We start from the raw sequence: 19994 nt of genomic DNA, 5'->3' as shown, positions 1-19994 counted from the left end.
TACCAGGACTCTCTTTGATAAATTAGCCATAGCACTGAAAATCCATGTCTAAGATGTAAGGCGTCGTTATTCACTACAATTTTTTCCCCTGCTGGTACATATAGCCAATGTAGACAAATTACAGAGGATCTTATAATTATGTGAGCCTTTAAAAAGAAAGGAAGAAAAAAAGCAGCATTGGCAGTAGTGAAGGATGGTTTAATAAAGGAGTATTCTGAAATATGATTTTACTTATTTCATCCCACTATTGACCCCACTGAAATTTAGTATTACCTTATCACTTCGACTGTTTAAGCAGCCTGTCCCGTTTTGCTGCTTTTCGGTTAAATATTTTTTGTTTGCCTTTTCAATGCTCCACAATTGTACATATATCTGTCTGACTGTTCAGGTTCATTTTCCCTTTCTGAGCTGGTCTACCAGCTTAGGTAGGAGACTTTGTTAGGATACTCATAGAGAAAGTATGGCTAACTTGTGACCTTCCATCTATGAGACATTTATTTGTCTTAGATGGCTTAAAGGACATACCCATCAGGAATAGAAGAAGAGTTTGGATTTGATATCCCGCTTTGTCACTACCCTAAGGAGTCTCAAAGCGGCTAACATTCTCCTCTCCCTTCCTCCCCCACAACAAACACTCTGTGAGGTAAGTGGGGCTGAGAGACTTCAGAGAAGTGTGACTGGCCCAAGGTCACCCAGCAGCTGCATGTGGAGGAGCGGAGACGTGAACCCGGTTCACCAGATTACGAGTCTACCGCTCTTAACCACTACACCACACCACACTGGCTATTAATATAATATATTAATAGACTTAATATCTTTATTGCCCTGCACCTTTCTTAAACAAGGATAGAACAGTAACAGGAAACTCTAGACTCCAATCCAAATAGAATTATGTCCAGCATCACCTAGGGACCAAACTATATAATCACATGATCTACGCACGTTTCATCCCCAAGCCCATGCCAAATGAGAAGTAAAATGGCACAGGCCTCAGCCAGCACAACCAGTGGTTGGGGATAATGGGAATTATAGCACCAAAACATGTGGAGGGCACCATATTAGCTAGTCTTGGCCTGCTCAGTCAGGTCTGTCCTGGCATTTGCACCTGATGAGCTGGCTGGAGTGATGCTGCAAACTCAAAGAAGAAGGATGGATTTAAAAAAAGATGGCCGCACCGTTGGAAAATGAGTCCTTGCATTTTGACAGGCAGTTGCGTTGTGATTTATTTGAGGAGGAGAGCACTGAAGCAATGTACCTTGAAGTATCATATCAGAGTCGTCGTCAATTTGCCTTGTCTGCCTTAGCTGCTTAATCAAGCGCAAGTCTATGAAACCACCGGGGCAGTTCAGAAACATCAGTGGGCTGTGCGAGGATGAAAAGAGCACGTCAGCACTAAAGCAATTGGACAGCGACACACTTTGGCACACTCTCCAATGTGACCCCGCCTTAGCAGATGCATTGGTGAAAGCTGTCATGTTGTCTGGGTGACAAGCGCCGACGTTGGGTAATTTTTCACTTTGGGAGGTAGTTTGCGGTGACAGGCAAGGACTTTTCGCCGCGGCGTTTCTGCGGTGCGCCGTTACGCTTTGCATGCCTTGCCACGTATTTGCCGCGTCCCTGCTGACAGGTGCACGTCTTAATAAGTTCTATCAGGGGCAGGAATTAGCAGACAAGACTAGTGCCTGGAGCTGTAGAAGCATCTGCTGCAAAGGAAGCGGGCGCAGGAGGCCATGGGAGAAAGGTCTCGCGTTCTGTAGTCTGTCAAGTGCAATTAGACTTGCCAGTTGTCACTGCTGCCAGCCGTTAGTTAAATAGATTTCTCAGATGTTGCCTGCCAAAAGTCAACACCGGTCTGCAAATCTGTAAGCAAGCTAATCGCAAAATATGCTGATAGTTAGTCTCATCGTTAATTGGTAGATATGGAAGATGGAAATCAGCTTCTCACTGTCTCACTGGAGAAGTCTGTGTTTTGGAGTTGGGAGTGTCACCAACGTTGGATCTATGGAGAGAATGTCAACCTTCAAAGGTGTTGAAGAAAAGGGTAGGTTTTATTTTTGCCCAGAAGAAAAAGGAATTCATTAGGCATGAGTTGTGAACACCCAAAACCCTTTGAGTGTCATAACTGTATCTAGAGTGCTTTTATGAACAAAGGTTCCATTTTTCTTCAGCAACTTCTGAGTTCTACTTTGTTTGTATCTGTTGGGGCTCCCTCTCCTCTTTCCCCCTATGCTCAGTGGTGGCTGCTGCCCATGGTAGGGCTGGCAACAGTGGGAAGAATGAGAGCTAATTTTACAGGGTTTGGGGGCAGTAGAATTTGGGGTGCAAAGGCATTCTCTTCACACCTCCTGCTGATTTTCCTGTCCCTTCACTTGTAGACACGATTGTCTTGTTTGTTTGTTTGTTGTATTTCTAACTCGCCCTTCGCCAGCTGGCCCCAGGGTGGGAATACAAGCAATAAAACAAACTAAAGAGCCATTACTTGATATCCTTATAAAACCCAAAACCAAGCAGCAGCAGTCGATGAGCATATTCTGAGTGACTCCTTATGGCTTGGCTCTGCTCTGATACAAGCATCTATATGTCCTTCAAGAAGCGACAGTTTTGTAGCATCGACAGATCCTGCCTCTCGTGCTTCTCAAGAAGATAAGATTTCAAACACATAAACAGCCCAAAGGAGGCACTCAGCTGGCACTTTCAGACACTTCCTCAACCAAGGAAACATTACATGCTTGGCATCCTTTTTGTGACAACTTGATCTAACATCAATGAAGATACTGATTTCTTGTAGGCAAAGAAAGGCAAATCTGATCCCTTGAAGACATGTCTCTTTAGTATTATTTCCCTCTCACATCTAAATTACCCGATGGTAGCTGAGTTGGAAAAAATTATCAGAATCAAGGCCAGACACTTCCTTCATGTGGGACCATTGTGAGGGATGAAGAATTGGAGACTGATTCCATTCAGTTTGCACTGGAAGTTGAATTTGCCCTTCCCAAAACGATATGCAAACTGAAATGTATGTAGCTGTCCTTCGAAAGTCATGCTCCTCAGAACCTTGCCAATTCACCATCCAAATATTGTGTATAAAAATCCATGTACAGTACTAAGGTAAAGGCTGAGTGGGTGGAGGAATATATATATATATATCTCAAGGAATACAACACAACAATGTGTTATATTAGGGAAAATATCGCTTTCAAAAATGTATGTGTTAGTCAAAACAGCATAGACAAATATATGTATTGGGTGAAATCTGAACAAAAGTACTGATGAATTTTCATGAGGACTTTTTGTTGAAGGAATTTGCAAATTGATGTGGACATGTGGAGAACCGAATTTATGATTGGAAAAATGAGACACTGAGAGAAACCGAAATTGACAAATTCACCCTTCCCTACTTAATGGTACAGTGAGTCTCATCAGTGTCTTGGGCTCTTCTGGGAAGGCTCACTGAAGCAAGGAGAAGAACTATTTACTGATCATTTCTGGTTCTCTTGCCCCAAACCAAAGTGATACCAGCATGTGGGAATACTCACATCAAACTCCGATGTGGTCAAGAAATGCAGTGCCTCAATAGATTGCCCTGAATTTTTCCAGGTAATCTGGGGTCTGCATCCATAACTTAATATTCTGTGAAAGGAAGGACCAGCTTAGAATTCTTGCGGCATTTTCATAGGGGTTTGGGCTTTCAAACATTACCTCTCACTCTCACTCCTGAGTACTGTGTTCACACAAAAGCATGTCTGCTCTGCTTACACTGCAGAGATAAATCCTGTTTCCGCACCTTTGTGGGGGAATGTAAACGGACTCTACAGGCTATATTCTCTCACAGTGCTGCATGGTGGTTGGTTCTGCAGATCACAAGTGTGCCTAAGGTGGCCGCAACGAAAACAGGTTTCCCTGACAGGTTTCTCCTGTTCATTCATAACTGCAAGATAAACTCCCTCTATCATCTCTTTAACCCACTCAGCTTCAGTAAGAAGAATAGCTGGTTCATAGTTGGGTCTCCTGTCAGCAAGCCCTTCAGCATATAATCCGATGCCTTGGCTGACAATTTGTCGAGAAACCTAAAAGGAAAAAAAGAACTGTAGATCAGTGTGTGGAGGCTGAATTAATCTTCCTGCTGCAAGAACAGAATTACAATGGTCTGCCGAAAGCTATGCAGCTCAGCATGGATCAAGGGAGACCCTTCTGCAGTAAACAGTTCCATGAATACAAGGACAAGAAAGGATTTGCCTCTTCCAGTCATCTCTGGTACATATACTGTACATCTGTAGCCCTGAGCATGGATCATGTGTCCACAGTTTGATTTAAAGAAGGGTTTGGACACCTCAGACCCAGAGCAGTGTGTTTGCCCCAGCGTTGATGCATTTGAGCAGTACTTACCTGGCTGTGGGAATCTTCCGAGTCTGTCTCCATACTTAAAACCCTGTGAAGAGGCAGCCTCAAGGCATCTGACTCAATCTCATGGTCAAGAGGAGGCTGAATTTTGTTGATAAGACAAAGGGAAAAGCAATAGGTTACAGAGCGCAAGGGAGGGAGCGCTAAACAGGCTGATCCAAAGACAATTTTTTCCACCCACAACACAACCTTCCACCACAACCTTCCAAGGATGTTGCCCAGAAGCACAATTGACACATTTTTTTGTCCTGTGTTGAATGGGCTTTCTCACTAGCAAAATAAGTTTAGGAGTGATATATTTAGCACTTAAGCCTATAAGGTTTCCCATACCCTCATAGTGTGAGTGGGCTTTGTCTATTTCCCAGGCATAGAGAGAAAAAGTTAAAAAGGCCTTCCAGGCACTGTTGTATCCATCTTGATTTCCACCTCCTTCCTTCTTGGCTTCAGATTGTAAGATAAAAAATGAACAGGAAGTTCATGAAACTATCCTGTAACATGTGGCTTGACCTGAAAGAGGAAGTGGGGAGAAGAAGGGAGTTTTGATACTGAGGAAACTGGTTTCTGGGCCACTTGGGAGCTTTCAAAAGCTCAAAAGAGGCATGGCAGAACTTCAGGTCACATGAAGTATGAGGGGAGCGCTGTTTCTGGGCTTGTACCTAGGGAAACAGTGAATAGCACTGCATAGAAATATATCTTCCCACCCTGCCCTCTTCCTACCCCGTAAAACCACCATGGAACACCACTGTGGATATGATGCTGGTACCTGAGTTGGTAAAGAGCAAGAACTGAACTGGACAGAATGGAAAATGTCACTGGATTTGTCAGGCGTCCAGGTTCCCAGCTTGATAACACAGTAAGCATAGGTAATTAAAAAGGAGGATTTATTGCAAAAACAAACCGATAGCTCCGGACGGCTTCAACAAAGCCTTCGGCATCATTACTCAAGATGACTCTTCTGAAGACTCCTTCCGGTGTTGACAGAAGATATTGAACCTACAACCCTTATGTCTCTTGTTTCGCTTCCTATCTAGCAGCCCTCCCATTTGCCGACTCTTCGGACTTAGTGGATCAGCTCCAACCTCTTTCTTTTCTGAGATGCTGTCTCTGAGTCTGTTTGCACCTTTTTGTGCTTCCTGCGAGCTTTGGCTATGTTCCAGCCTGCACTCAGCTACTGCCTTATCAGCCTGTCCTTCACAGTCAGGAAGAGCTGAAGTCTGCAGCTGCTGTCTCTCCCCTGCCTAACATCTAAGCCTCTCTGTTCCTGGCTGCTTTCTGCGGTTGGCTGCAAACCATTGCTTGGAGCTGGCTCATTCCTGACAGGATTTATATTTGGGAGAGATCAATAGATAAGATACAAATGATGAGAGTCAGTGCCACATCTACCCCCAGTGTGATGCAGGAGAAAACTGTGAAAACCAATTGTATAAGAATTAAACAAATCAAATAAGCTTTGTAGTCAGTTTTGGTGTTCTGGCTGAAAAAATGGATTGGAAGAGCTGCAGAAGGAGGGGAAAATCCTATTATTTTATCTGACAAGGCTTTAAATGGCAGAGTTGGCCTGCGTTAAGCCTGTGTGGCATTTTCTTTATAAAGGAGGGTTTTGGACACACTGTCCTGGCAAGAACCTGTATGAACCAATTATCTTCTAGCTTTGTTTTGTTTTTGACCTTTCATCTGTAAATGTGGCCTTTTCATTTTCTGTGCTTGCTGTTTAGAGTTACTGGAGGAGTTGAGTGAAGGGGTATAGTGCAGGGGCAAGCTAAAAAATTTCTCAAAGGTTGTCTGCAGCTGCAATCAAAGTAAATAAGGTAGGGTTTTGGGTGGTTTTTTTAAGTGGATGAGAAAGTTTGGAATACAAAATGTGGAGAACAAATGAAGTTTATCCAGTGCAATGAACAGATTTTGAATGAAACAGAACGCACAGCAGTATTATTCAGACTTTAAAATAATAAAAGGGGTGTGCGTGCGGAATCTCAAATGCAATTCAAATATTGAAAAAAGTAAAGAGGCAGAAGGTTCTTTAAATTTCTGTAGATGGTCTAACAGATGTGTGAAGGGCAGTTTGGCATCAAACCAGTACCGTTTCCCCTGGACGCAAAGCATCATAGTATCTTGTTGATTAGACAGGGTGGAAATTGTGGTTAATTATAATTGCCCACACAATGCCAACCACTCTCTTCTTTCTCCTAATTGCTCTTTAGGGAAAATGAGAATGAGTTGCTGAACATTTCTTGCTTCCTCGGAATTAGATAATAAAATATGGCATCTACACGCACATGGTGGAGCCCACGTCTACCAAACAGCAACCCTGACAGACAGAGATGGTTACAGGCTCCTTCCTGCTGTGGGGGGAAATGAAGTGATGTCTGTTGTTTAGAAGATAATTTTTTAAAAAACAAAAACCTTCAACACTCCCTCCTCCCACTTTATAGTCACCGGGATGAAAAACTGAGGTTGCACAGAAATCATAAATTTAAAGCACGCACCCAGAAAGAATCCTGGAAACCGTAGTTTGCTTCTCACAGAGTTACAGTTCTGAGTACCATGCCAAACTGCAGTTCCCATGATTTATTTTTCTATGTGGATGTTTGCGCTTGAAATGTGCTGTAAATGTACAGAGTATGCACACACAGTCTTAGGATTCAGACTCAGTTATACTGATCAAAGATTGGTTTATCGGAAGGCAAAGGGGCAGCGTTCTGGAAGCAAATGAAAAATTACTTATTATGGCCAAGGGAGAGGGAGGGAGGGCAGACGTCTGAGAAAAGGCTGCCCTCTGGGAGTCAGCATTCCACTATCTGGGCCAGCAGATCTCCAGCTGGTAGCAGTCCATCATGAACAAGCCAAGAGGTACTGTTCTTCAACTCCATAGACTTCCACCTATGGAGATAGTCACGGCTAGCACGTGCTCCATCAAGCCATCAGTGAAGTGGTCATCTACAGCTACAGCTTAAGAAGGTTCATGAGTTCCTCATGATCTCAGAAACCGGCGCTCTAATTGGTCCACAGCCCTAATTATGGGATCAGCATTTCACAGCTCTCAAGGTCTAGTAGTGTGCCATGGCCCAGGCATGGAGATGAGCTAGCTGAACCTGAAGCTGCTGTGTTTGTTGCCAGCAGCGGGCTTGGACCAGACTTTGTGCCTGAGACTGCTGAGTTTGGGGCAGCAGGCTGAGCTCTCTTGCATGCCTTCACCCAAGCACTTCTACACCACAGAGAAGAGAAGCGGCTCCTACCTATCGGCCAGTGGCAGTTCAAGAATCTTCCTTCTTCAAGCAAGGGGATGAGGCTTAGAGAGGTGGAGCTCATAAGGTCTCAGTATATTTCCCTTCTTTGCTAGAACTTGTTGTTGTTTAGTCATTTAGTCGTGTCCAACTCTTCGTGCCCCCATGGACCAGAGCACGCCAGGCACTCCTTCCACTGCCTCCTGCAGTTTGGTCAAACTCATGCTGGTAGCTTCGAGAACACTATCCAACCATCTCATCCTCTGTCATCCCCTTCTCCTTGTGCCCTCCATCTTTCCCAACATCAGGGTCTTTCCCAGGGAGTCTTCTCTTCTTATGAGGTGGCCAAAGTATTGGAGCCTCAGCTTCAGGATCTGTCCTTCCAGTGAGCACTCAGGGCTGATTTTATTCAGAATGGATAGGTTTGATCTACTTGCAGTCCATGGGACTCTCAAGAGTCTCCTCCAGCACCATAATTCAAAAGCACCAATTCTTTGGAGATCAGCCTTCCTTATGGTCCAGCTCTCACTTCCATACATCACTACTGGGAAAAACTGGCCTGCAAGCGCTCCAATTGGAGAACAGCCTTTACCAAAGGTGTCATGGGCTTTGAAGACACTCGAACTCAGGATGCAAGGGAGAAACATGCTAAGAGGAAGGCACGCTTGGCAAACCCTCACCGTGATCAACTCCCACCCAGAAACCAATGTCCCCACTGTGGAAGGACGTGTGGATCCAGAATTGGTCTCCACAGTCACTTACGGACTCATTGTTAAAACCGTGCTTATGGAAGACAATCTTACTCGGTTACGAGTGCTTGCAAAAGGAGGAAAAGAAGAAGACCTGGCATTCATACCAGCCTGGCATGCAGCAATGTCAATTGCCCGCTGCATAATGTAACAGGGATCTATTGGGAACAACACGCACGCTGCCATTTAATTTCCTCGGTAACAGCAAATGTGCACTTATTCAAATGTGAAGTTGCTGTGAAAAGGCTCGGCGTTAGCCTTTGATTTCCCAAACGACAAAAAGGAAGAGCATTTCCCCCCTCATCTTCCAGTTGCTCGTGCATTGGAGAAGACTAAGGATGAATGAGGATCCTTCAGTACAGATTGTCAAGCGAACCTAGAAAGAAGAAGAAGAAGAGTTTGGATTTGATATCCCGCTTTATCACTACCCGAAGGAGTCTCAAAGCGGCTAACAATCTCCTTTCCCTTCCTCCCCCACAACAAACACTCTGTGAGGTGAGTGGGGCTGAGAGACTTCAGAGAAGTGTGACTAGCCCAAGGTCACCCAGCAGCTGCATGTGGAGGAGCGGAGACGTGAACCCAGTTCACCAGATTACGAGTCTACCGCTCTTAATCACTACACCACACTGGCTTGCTTTGGGGAGGAAACAGAAGTGTCTTCACACCTTTTCTCCACGGACCCCTTCAACTTGAAAAGGATTTGTGGGTGGCACCGATCACACACTTAGTTCACACTTCCACTTGCCCCTTGCCTACAAAGCTGTCAAGGAGCTGTCAAGGAGCCAGGTCACTCTCAGGGCAGGCACTCACATGAAAGGCAGCTTTTTATTAGCAGAAAACAGCACCACCACAATGTCCTGTTTTGCCTTAACTTGACAGAGGTGTTGCCGGAACTAAGCTCTGCCTTAGTTTTGCTTTTGGCCGCTGTTGTTTGCTAAGGCTGCTGGGAACTGTAGCTCTGGGAGGGGTAAACTATGGCTCCCAGGATTCTTGGGGACAGGTGCTTTAAATGCATCGTTTGTACGCAACCCTGATGTCTCCTAATCTTAGTGTTAGAGCTGTCCTGGATGAACCAAGAAAGCTGAGGGGCAAGGGCAAGGTCTACTGAATCGCTCTACACTTACTGATACTCACCAAAGAATGCAATTTGTTTTCTACAAAATTATTTTTCTAAAAGTTATGATGGAAAAGGTGAAGGACCTCAACGGTAGAATGTCTTCTTTAGATGTGGAAGCTCCCAGGTTCAGTTCCTGACTTCTCCTGATATAGAGCTGGGAGACACGACTTCGGTGTAGACCAATATTTCCCAAACTTGGGTCTCTGGCTGTTTTTGGACTACAACTCCCATCATCCCTAGCTAGCAAGACCAGTGATCAGAGATGGTGGGGATTGTAGTCAAAAACAACAACTGGAGACCTAAGTTTGAAAAACACTCATGTAGATATAATATCATGTAGATACTTCCTGAGTTATGCTTGCTTCCCTTAAGTATTCAACAATCAAAACTTTATTCATGCTTCTTCTTTTTAAAACAACTGACTTGGAGTAGAGGCTGACAGACATTAGCCTTTTTTTCATTGGTTCTACGTTGGTCACCTTCCAGCGAAATGGATTCTAGGGATAGTTTAGTTAATAGTTCTTAGGCCAAACACTTTGATGAACGTTCTCTGCCCAAAGAAATTTGTCAGCTTTTAATTTGTTTTCTATCCAAAGAAATTTGTCAAGTTTTAATTTGCAAATTTACTAATTCCGTCCTTTGTCTCTTTTATTTGACATGGTGCCCAGGGTGATTTATGCTGCAGGAGAGCCCAACCATGAATTCAGCGGGGCTCACTTTGCAGTTAAGATGTCTAAGAGTCTGCTGCTAAATTCTATACAACTTTTGCAATGGTTTATGCCTATGCTACCACAGGCCCTCTGCAGTACTCATCCTCAAGTACAGCCCCACACATGAACTTCCAATAGACATGTTTTGGGATCTTTAACCTATACGATGCCATGAAGGAATTAAAGTTCCCAGAAGGGATAAGCCAAGAGAAAACAAGACAGAACGTAGTATATTCAGATACAAAGTTCAATACGATCCTGTACTGCAGGATGTGGGACTAGGGGAGTTTTGAGGTACCTTGCAACTCTATTATTCTTTGAGGCAGAACCGGCCCACCCATGAGGCAAGGTGAGGTGGCTGCCTCAGGTGGCAGGATCCACAGGGGCACGGAACGCATCAGCCACTGCTGCTGCCACAATGGCAGTAATGACTAATCTAAACTTCTTGGGAGGCTGGATCTGCCATCTCCTTGGCAACCCTCCATCCAAGTACCACCTCTATTTCTTGGTGAATAGGATGTGCTTCTTGTCTCCTCGCAACCCTAGGGAGGAAATGGAAGGGTCTTCCCTCTGGGGTCTCCCGGTCTCTGCACCCACACAGTGTGATTCACAGCAGGCCCCTTTTCCTTTGATTCCCAGTTCAGCTGTTGCGTAAGGCTGATTCAATTCTCTAACCCTCAACACTTTATAAAGGGGCATTGAATGTCAATCAGCCCAAGGCCTCATTAAAGAGGAACATTTTTGCCTGGCGCCTAAAGGTGTATAATGAAGAAGCATTGCAGAACCACCACTAAGTTTGAATGATGTGTGGACAGTCCAGTATAAATCCACCACAAATGTACTGCTATAAGATTTTTTAGGTCTTCTATATATATAATAAATGTTCATAAATGTACCAAGCACATATATAAATATATAAACCACATGTCTAAAACCCACAGGAAAAGTCCTAAAGCCATTTTGACTCTTGCAGTCACCTCAAATATTTCTCTACAAGGTCGATGGAAATGCAAAAACCTCCCCATTGTCTCTGTCCTCACAAATCCTGCCTTAAGGGCACATTTAAGGTGTGAATAGGGTGAGCTGTGACCTGGCTCAGGAATTAAGCATTATCATTACAAAAGAATGGCCAGGCTCCCCAGGTAATCCAGTCAAGTGACCATTAACAGGTAACCTGGCAGACCGGGTAAAAACATTGCACTCAGATTTCTGTTGTAGACCGTCTTTTCTGTGATGTATGTATGATGTTTCTAGGGGGGTCTTGGACTCCAGGGTGGGCAATTTAAAATGCCTATATAAGGGCTTGCGCGCATGGCTCCGGGTCCTCCTTCTCTCTCCTGCGTGTGGGGGAGCAACCTGTTGCAACAGTTAATAAAGATCAGGCTTACTAGCTGCTTTGCTTCTCAATATTCTCTGGTTGGTCTCTGATATTTTCTCCTACCGATAAAGAACCTACAACTCGTCCCAACCTTGTGCCTCCAGCTGTTTTTGGACTACAATTCCCATCATCCCTGGCCACTGGTCTTGCTAGTCAGGGATGATGGGAGTTGTAGTTCAAAAACAGCTGGAGGCACAAGGTTGGGAAACACTGGATTATATTATTATTATTATTATTATTATTATTAATTATTATTATTTTGTTTTTTGTGTTTTTATACTGTGGTTTATGTTGTAAGTGCCCTGAGACCTTTGGGTATCAGGCAGTATACAAATTTAATTAATTAATTGATTGATTGATTAATAATAATAATAATAATTTTACAGTGTTAGCGCATCAATGCCATCTAGAGGTGCTCTTCTGCAGCGCTATGGTGCAATGAAAACAAGACAGAAACAAAACCCACCACCATCACCAAACCTAAAATATAAAGGTAAAGGTAAAGGTACCCCTGCCCGTACGGGCCAGTCTTGACAGACTCTAGGGTTGTGCGCTCATCTCACTCTAGAGGCCGGGAGCCAGCGCTGTCCGCAGACACTTCTGGGTCACGTGGCCAGCGTGACGAAGCTGCTCTGGCGAGCCAGCACCAGCGCAGCGCATGGAAACGCCGTTTACCTTCCCGCTATAAAGCGGTACCTATTTATCTGCTTGCACCCGGGGGTGCTTTCGAACTGCTAGGTTGGCAGGCGCTGGGACCGAGCAACGGGAGCGCACCCCGCCGCGGGGACTCGAACCGCTGACCATGCGATCGGCAAGCCCTAGGCGCTATGAAAAGGTGCCAGATTTCAACAAGAAGCTATAGGACATGCACTGATTGGAAACAAAGCAGTATTTCACCTGTATCTCCCTGGCTTCTGCCCTACCCATCCCAATGGGCACCACAAACCACTCGTCTGAAGAGGCCAAGAGTCTTGGATCTAGGTAGCCATGAAGGAAACATGCATAATACGGCAACGAATGCTCTCTTTCGAAGCACCTGCTTCCCCCAGTTTCACACACTTGATCCAAGCCGCAGAAAGAAGGAGGGACTGCGCTGATGTGACTCAGAAGAGGCAAATCCCTTTCCAAAAGGTTCTGTTTGCCAAGAAAAGTGTGTGCAGCAGCCTGTTTAATTAACTGTCTGGAACTGACAAAGACAAACTGCCCATTCTTTATCTCTGTGTTTCCTTGTATCACAATTAAGCTTGTGTACTTAATGTAGCACGGATGCAAAATAAAGGCGAAAGCTGGGATCATTAAATAAAGAGGCATGACAAATCAAGGTGAAGACTATGCACACATGAGGAATAAAATGAGTTTTAAGGGGCTGTTGCCATTGTCCATTGCCCGGCCGTTCTGCCTGGGCTGTCTTTGCTGCCATGTTTTTAACGCTTATCATGCACGATGCCCCATTTTTACACCTGTGCAGTATCCTTTATTTAAAATGCAAAGGTTGAGGCACTCAGTTGCAGAGTAGCAATGCCCAGCAGTGGTCTAGGGATAGAAGGATCTGATTCTCTCAGATTCTTGTTTTTATGATCTTAAGATGCTGTCACATTTTGCAGCAATTTGCAATAATAATAAAAAAACCATCAGCATTTTTATATGCAGCAACATACACATTTCTGCAAGCAGTTTCCTCTAATTTTGGTGTTACTTATATTCATTTTTATGAATACTTCAACCTAATATTTGCATTTTTGGGAACACTGGTTGGCACAGCAAAATGTGGATAAGTGTGAATACTGAAGGAATGTTGTGTTTCGGTTCACATAATGTTTCGGACAGTGCAAATTTTATAGATTTTGTTTCAAATGAGACCTGAATCAAACTTCTTCCTCAGACTGTACTGGTAGTCCTTTCTACTAATTTGCTTTTTGTTGCTGTAAGCACCTACCTAGCGACAAGGCTGATTGGATTTGAGACACATCTGCACAGTGAAGACACCGTGCAATTTCATCCACAACAGATCTCTAAGCAGTATACAAAATTAGCCCTGTTTTTTTTTAAAAAAAGTATAATAGAAACAGTTTAATTAAAAACAGCATTATAAAAAATAAACAGGTGAAAACAGGAATTCAGAAAGGCAAAAGTCCCATCTTATGGGTCAGGGAAAGCCTGATCAGAAAAATATGTCTTCATTATTTAAGGAAGATTGGACAAGGATTGCAGAATATTTGAAGAAGCATTGTAAACAGGTTAGAATGTCAGCAGGATTACAGTAAATGCAGCAGTAAAAAAAATAATACATTGAGATAAAATGAGAAAGGGAAAACATGGAATAAATAGAATATGCCGCAGTAAGGGGTAATGAGAAGGAACCATGGAATGGGGGAAAGGAAGTTCACGTTTAATTTAATTTAATGTTTTGTTTTTGTTTATGTGATTATAAAAATTATAAAATTTTAAAAGAAAAGTATGCCTTCCCAAGACATATTCAGAAAACCCCCCACCTATGAACAGATCATCTTCAGCATTTTCTGCCGAAAGACGAGGTCTTAAAAAGTGAGATTTATACAGATTCTTGAAAGGATCAATCCTTCAACACAATGAGTGACAGATAACGTTTGCATCACTTTTGCTTGAGAGATTCCCTGAAAGCCTCCTTGATAGTCTGCCAGCACTGTAGCTAAATATGCAATGCAGTATTCTTTCTTCTTTGGCGATCACTTGCAGCCGAGTAAGATTGTCTTCCATAAACACGGTTTTAACAGGGAGTCCGTAAGTGACTGTGGAGGCCAATTCTGGATCCACACGTCCTTCCACAGTGAGGACATAGGTTTCTGGGTGGGAGTTGATCACAGTGTGGATTTGCCAAGCGTGCCTTCCTCTTAGCATGTTTCTCCCTTGCGTCCTGAATTCGAGCGTCTTCAAAGCCCATGACACCTTTGGTAAAGGCTGTTCTCCAATTGGATTGCTTGCAGGCCAGTGTTTCCCAGTTGTCGGTGTTTATGCTACATTTTTAAAGATTTGCCTTGAGACAGTCTTTAAGCTTCTTTTGTTGACCACCAGCATTACGCTTTCCATTTTTAAGTTTGGAATAGAGATGACACAACATTGATGGAAGAAAGTGAGGAGGAATTAAAGAAACTTTTAATGAGGGTGAAAGAGGAGAGCGCAAAATATGGTCTGAAGCTCAACATCAAAAAAACGAAGATCATGGCCACTGGTCCCATCACCTCCTGGCAAATAGAAGGGGAAGAAATAGAGGCAGTGAGAGATTTTACTTTCTTGGGCTCCATGATCACTGCAGATGGTGACAGCAGCCACGAAATGAAAAGACGCCTGCTTCTTGGGAGAAAAGCAATGACAAACCTAGACAGCATCTTAAAAAGCAGAGGCATCACATTGCCAACAAAGGTCCGTATAGTTAAAGCTATGGTTTTCCCAGTAGTGATGCATGGAAGTGAGAGCTGGACCATAAAGAATGCTGATCGCCAAAGAATTGATGCCTTTGAATTATGGTGCTGGAGGAGACTCTGGAGAGTCCCATGGACTGCAAGAAGATCAAACCTGTCTATTCTGAAGGAAATCAGCCCTGAGTGCTCACTGGAAGGACGGATCCTGAAGCTGAGGCTCCAAGACTTTGGCCACCTCATGAGAAGAGAAGACTCCCTGGAAAAGACCCTGATGTTGGGAAAGATGGAGGGCACAAGGAGAAGGGGACGACAGAGGACGAGATGGTTGGATAGTGTTCTCAAAGCTACAAACATGAGTTTGACCAAACTGCAGGAGGCAGTGGAAGCCTGGCATGCTCTGGTCCATGGGGTCACAAAGAGTCGGACATGACTAAAAGACTAAACAACCACAGTTGCTTTGGAATAAGAGCCCACTGGTGTCACAGTACGCATGGATCAATAGGCAGGTTGGCAATCTCCACTTTCTGGCATTTATAGCATTGATGATTTGCTGTCCAACTTGTGTGTGTGTGTGTGTGTGTGTGTGCGCTCACGTGCGCTTGCACTGCAGTATTTTCATTTCTACATTCCATTGCACCGTGTGGTGAGATGTGCATTGTGCATTATGTGCTTTCTCTCCATCACAGAGAGGGGAAAGGAGGTTATTATTCAACGAGGCAATAATCGGAACCAATTGAGAGAGCCTCTACTAAGCATACATTATAGATTGCTCTCAAGGCATTCATTTACTTACTTACTTACTTACTTACTTACTTACTTACTTACTTACTTATTTGCTGTTTTTAGTCCACTATGTGGATTCTGGTTCATGCTGGTAAGAAATGGAAATAAGCTAGAAGCATATGTCTTCTCACTGGCCACACAGATTCAAAGTCTACCAGTCAGTGGCCAGGACTCAAAGGCTAGAACTCTAGGCTTGCCCAACAGAATCAACACGCTCAAAAGAGTTTGCTAATTAATGAATTAAAAAGAACACCAAATGATACAAACTGCTTTTGAGACTCCCATCAGTTTCAAAGGAACTTTCCCCTATGGAATCGGGCAGAGGGCATTGCAATTCAAAAAACATACATGTCACTAAGACTTGGATCTTTGGGTCTAAGTTGGGGCAGTGAACCTTTCTTAAAAAAAACAACAACCATCAAGGGCCATAGTCCCTCAGGGCTGATCTCACAGACAGACAAGGGAATATAATATGCAAGCAAGGGCAGATAATACCATTTAACAGTTTCATTTGACCCCAGGTACCTTCTCTTCATGAACCTACCTATGTGGTGCTTATTCCACCTTAAACAGTCAAGCCCCAGCAGTGCGTCTGAATCCATTTCCTCACAAAGCAAACAAGAGCAGAGTTGTTTTCTCAGATTCAAGAGGTGGGTGCCATGCAAATTTCCCTCGGGAGGTGGCGTGACCTGCAATTACCTTGGGTCAACCATCAACAGTTTGTGTCTGGAATTGCTTGTCCCTATACACTGAGGTGGTTGTGTCAGATAATAGTCAGATAATAGTCAGATAATAGTCTCTGATAATAGTCTCTGAATCCTTGATCATATAAACTTGCTGTTACAGAAACAGAAATAGATTTTCACACACTGAGCCTGAATAGAAGTCGCACATTCTTTCTTTGTGAATACAGTCAGTGAATGTGATATATATATATATATGGAGCAGTTCAAATGCCCAAGACTATAATTGACTATAATTGACTGAAAGAATTCCCAAGCATCCTGTGTCACAGAACCAGAAATGGGCTTTGTTGTTTAAGGCTGTTTCTTGACCAACCGCACGTCTTTCTTCCAGAGAGGTATTTCTCAGAGCGGCACAATATAAGCTACCGTTGATATTAACCTAAAATGCCTGTATATTTTTAGTTCCCATTGAAAAAGTAGGCCGCAGCCTTTCTTTCCCATATTCTAGTCAAGAGAGCCTCGCCGCAAGACTGACCGTTAATTAAAAATGCAGCGAGACAGATACCTGCTGGGGAATTGCAGGCCTTAAAAAGTTCTGTTCAGTGCGGCAAAATAGCTAGATAAATTTGGCTGCCAGATAGCCATAGCTCCAGTCTCCATGAATAAGCCCTAGCGCAGGCAGGCGCTCCCTTAGACAGCTTAATCTGTACTTTCCATCATGTCCCTGAATGCCCAGATGTTTAGTGTGGTCAATCAAAGGCGTACATTAGCTTGTTACTGGGTATCCTTGGAAAAAAGGAGGGTCTGAGTGATTGTCTTCTACAAGATTGTCCGTCTTCATTTTAGCCACTTCAGACAGCCGCTGCATTTTTGCCATTTCCCCCTCCTCCCTTTTATTGTAAAGCATTTCAATTACTTTCCAGCAACACAGGAGCAAAAAGGTTTGCAAGTTCAAATCTACCGTTTGGTTGGAAACTGTTCTGAAACACGAATCTTTCGTGCCAGGATTAGCTCTCCCTTTTCTTCGCACCCATGCAGGCGCACGCAGAGACAAAGAGCAATTACAACGCTCCAGTACTGCTTTATCAGTGAGGAGACCCAATTAAGGGGCATGGCTAATTTAGGCCCATTAGTTTCAATGGGTCTACTCCAATTAATGCTTAGCTGCATGCAACCCGTCATTTGCAGCCTACAACGCTATACAATTCATAATCTAGTGAAATTAAAGTTATTGTGGTTATCTGATTAACAATAGCCTATCTGGCAACAGGTTATAAAAGGCATTATTTATTTATTTGGAAGCATGCGAATGTGTTTTATGTGCTTTTGTTTGTAGCTATTTCCAATTTTAGTTTTTTTTTTTAAAAAAAAAACTAGTACAAAATCAAAATATGTGGCCTTTCTCTAAGCACTCACTCATCCTCTAGCAAGCAAATCATGTATTTTTTTTTAAAAAAAGAAGAAAATAGTACTAAGTGTGCAGGGGGACATGTTTCAAAGTTCCTAAAGGGAAAACTACAGGAAGAATTAAAAACCCAAAGATGAAAATATGTCTAACTGCACATGAACTGAGATTTAAATCTCAGCATCAACCGAGATGCAAGTTTAATATCTGGATTTCATTTTAATTTTTTCCCACCTCAGTGCGAGAATTTGAACCCAGCACTAAACCACCTTGTGCCCTGAGCTATTTGTAGCTGTTAACCCACGAGGAGTAACGGCAAGACAAGAGACCAGTGGCTGCAGCACTAAGGACAGCTCCCGGTGAGCAACTAGCTCCAGCATCTTAAAAAGCAGAGACATCACCTTGCCAATAAAGGTCCGTATAGTTAAAGCCATGGTTTTCCCAGTAGTGATGTATGGAAGTGAGAGCTGGACCATAATCGCCAAAGAATGGATGAGGGAGGCAGTGGAAGACAGGAGTGCCTGGTGTGCTCTGCTCCATGGGGTCACGAAAAGTCGGACACCACTAAACGACTAAACAACAACAACAAATACTTTTTTGATTTGCCTTGAGAGAGTCTTTGAACCTCTTTTGTTGACCACCAGCATTACGCTTTCCATTTTTAAGTTCGGCTAGGTAATCGACCCACGAGCTGCCCATGACTCTCTGCTAGAGACTTCCCTGACTATGGAAATCCCTGTGTTACTATAGATGTATCCTGCGGGGGGCGAGGGGCGGGGAAATGAGCTGTTCGACAGTGGAATTTGCTGCCAAGGAGTGTGGTGGAGTCTCCTTCTTTGGAGGTCTTTAAGCAGAGGCTTGACAACCATATGTCAGGAGTGCTCTCATGGTGTTTCCTGCTTGGCAGGGGGTTGGACTCGATGGCCCTTGTGGTCTCTTCCAACTCTATGATTCTATGATTCTATGATTCTATGATTCTATGATTCTATGATTCTATGATTCTATGATTCTATGACTCGGGTCCCTCTTTTGTTGCATACCAATTCTGCTAGTGTCGCTCTCCATAAAGCGCCACTGAAATCAAAGGAGTTGTGTGCACATGCTACGGATTAGTTCTTCGCCTTAACTGCTCCTACCCATTGTGTGCGCACACAAAGAGGAGTGCGAAACCTGGCTGCTTTCTGTGTTGCTAGCATTTTTGCAGGCTGAAAAGGCTCCGTTAAGACTCTCTTGAACTTCAAAGCACTCACGTAACGGAGCGGTCACACATCCAAGGCTTCAAAGGAGAATCGGCTTGGATTCCATAATCAACACGCCACCGGCCATTGCCTTCAAAGCAGAGCTGAGTACACTTGGAAAGGCTTTGCGTTTGATAGACAACTTTTTCTGTTAAGTATCTTTATCCCTCTCCTTCCCTACGGGCAGCGCAGGAAAGATACTTTGTCATGCCTTTTGAGAATCTTCTGTTCTGGCTCATTTCTGCTTCAGGCTGCGAAGGTCTTAGCACTATTAGGTGGTTGCTTTTATATTATCCATGCTCATCACAAAATATACAAAAGCTTTCTGGCGTCCCATTTATTTATTGTCCGCGGCTGCTGACGAAATGCGCTTGCAAACATTAGGGTGCTCTATAGGCGAGATTTTGAATTCCATTGATATCAGGCCGCAATGTTCGGGACACCACTACAGCTGCTTTCTGCAAAATCGTGCTTACTCTTACATTGTCGTTGCCTTGCAGTGCTGGAAAGCAAGGATGCTGGTATTCACAATGTCCCTACACTAGCATAATCTCACATCTAGGCAGCGACCAAAGTCAACATCTGATGTGTATGGGCAGCTGCCAAGGCTGCAGCAGTGGTTATTGGAATAGATCCCTGGTACTACACACACGGGATATGGGTGGTGCTGTGGGTTAAACCACAGAGCCTAGGACTTGCCAATCAGAAGGTCGGCGGTTCGAATCCCTGCGACGGGGTGAGCTCCCATTGCTCAGTCCCTGCTCCTGCCAACCTAGCAGTTCGAAAGCATGTCAAAGTGCAGGTAGATAAGTAGGTACCACTCCGACGGGAAGGTAAATGGCGTTTCTGTGCACTGATCTGGTTCGACAGAAGCGGCTTAGGCATGCTGGCCACATGACCTGGAA

Source organism: Podarcis erhardii (assembly GCF_964252035.2).
Source record: "Podarcis erhardii genome assembly, chromosome: 10".
Classification (NCBI taxonomy): Eukaryota; Metazoa; Chordata; class Lepidosauria; order Squamata; family Lacertidae; genus Podarcis; species Podarcis erhardii.
The sequence above is the reverse complement of the archived record's forward strand: the minus strand, read 5'-3'. Positions refer to the sequence as shown.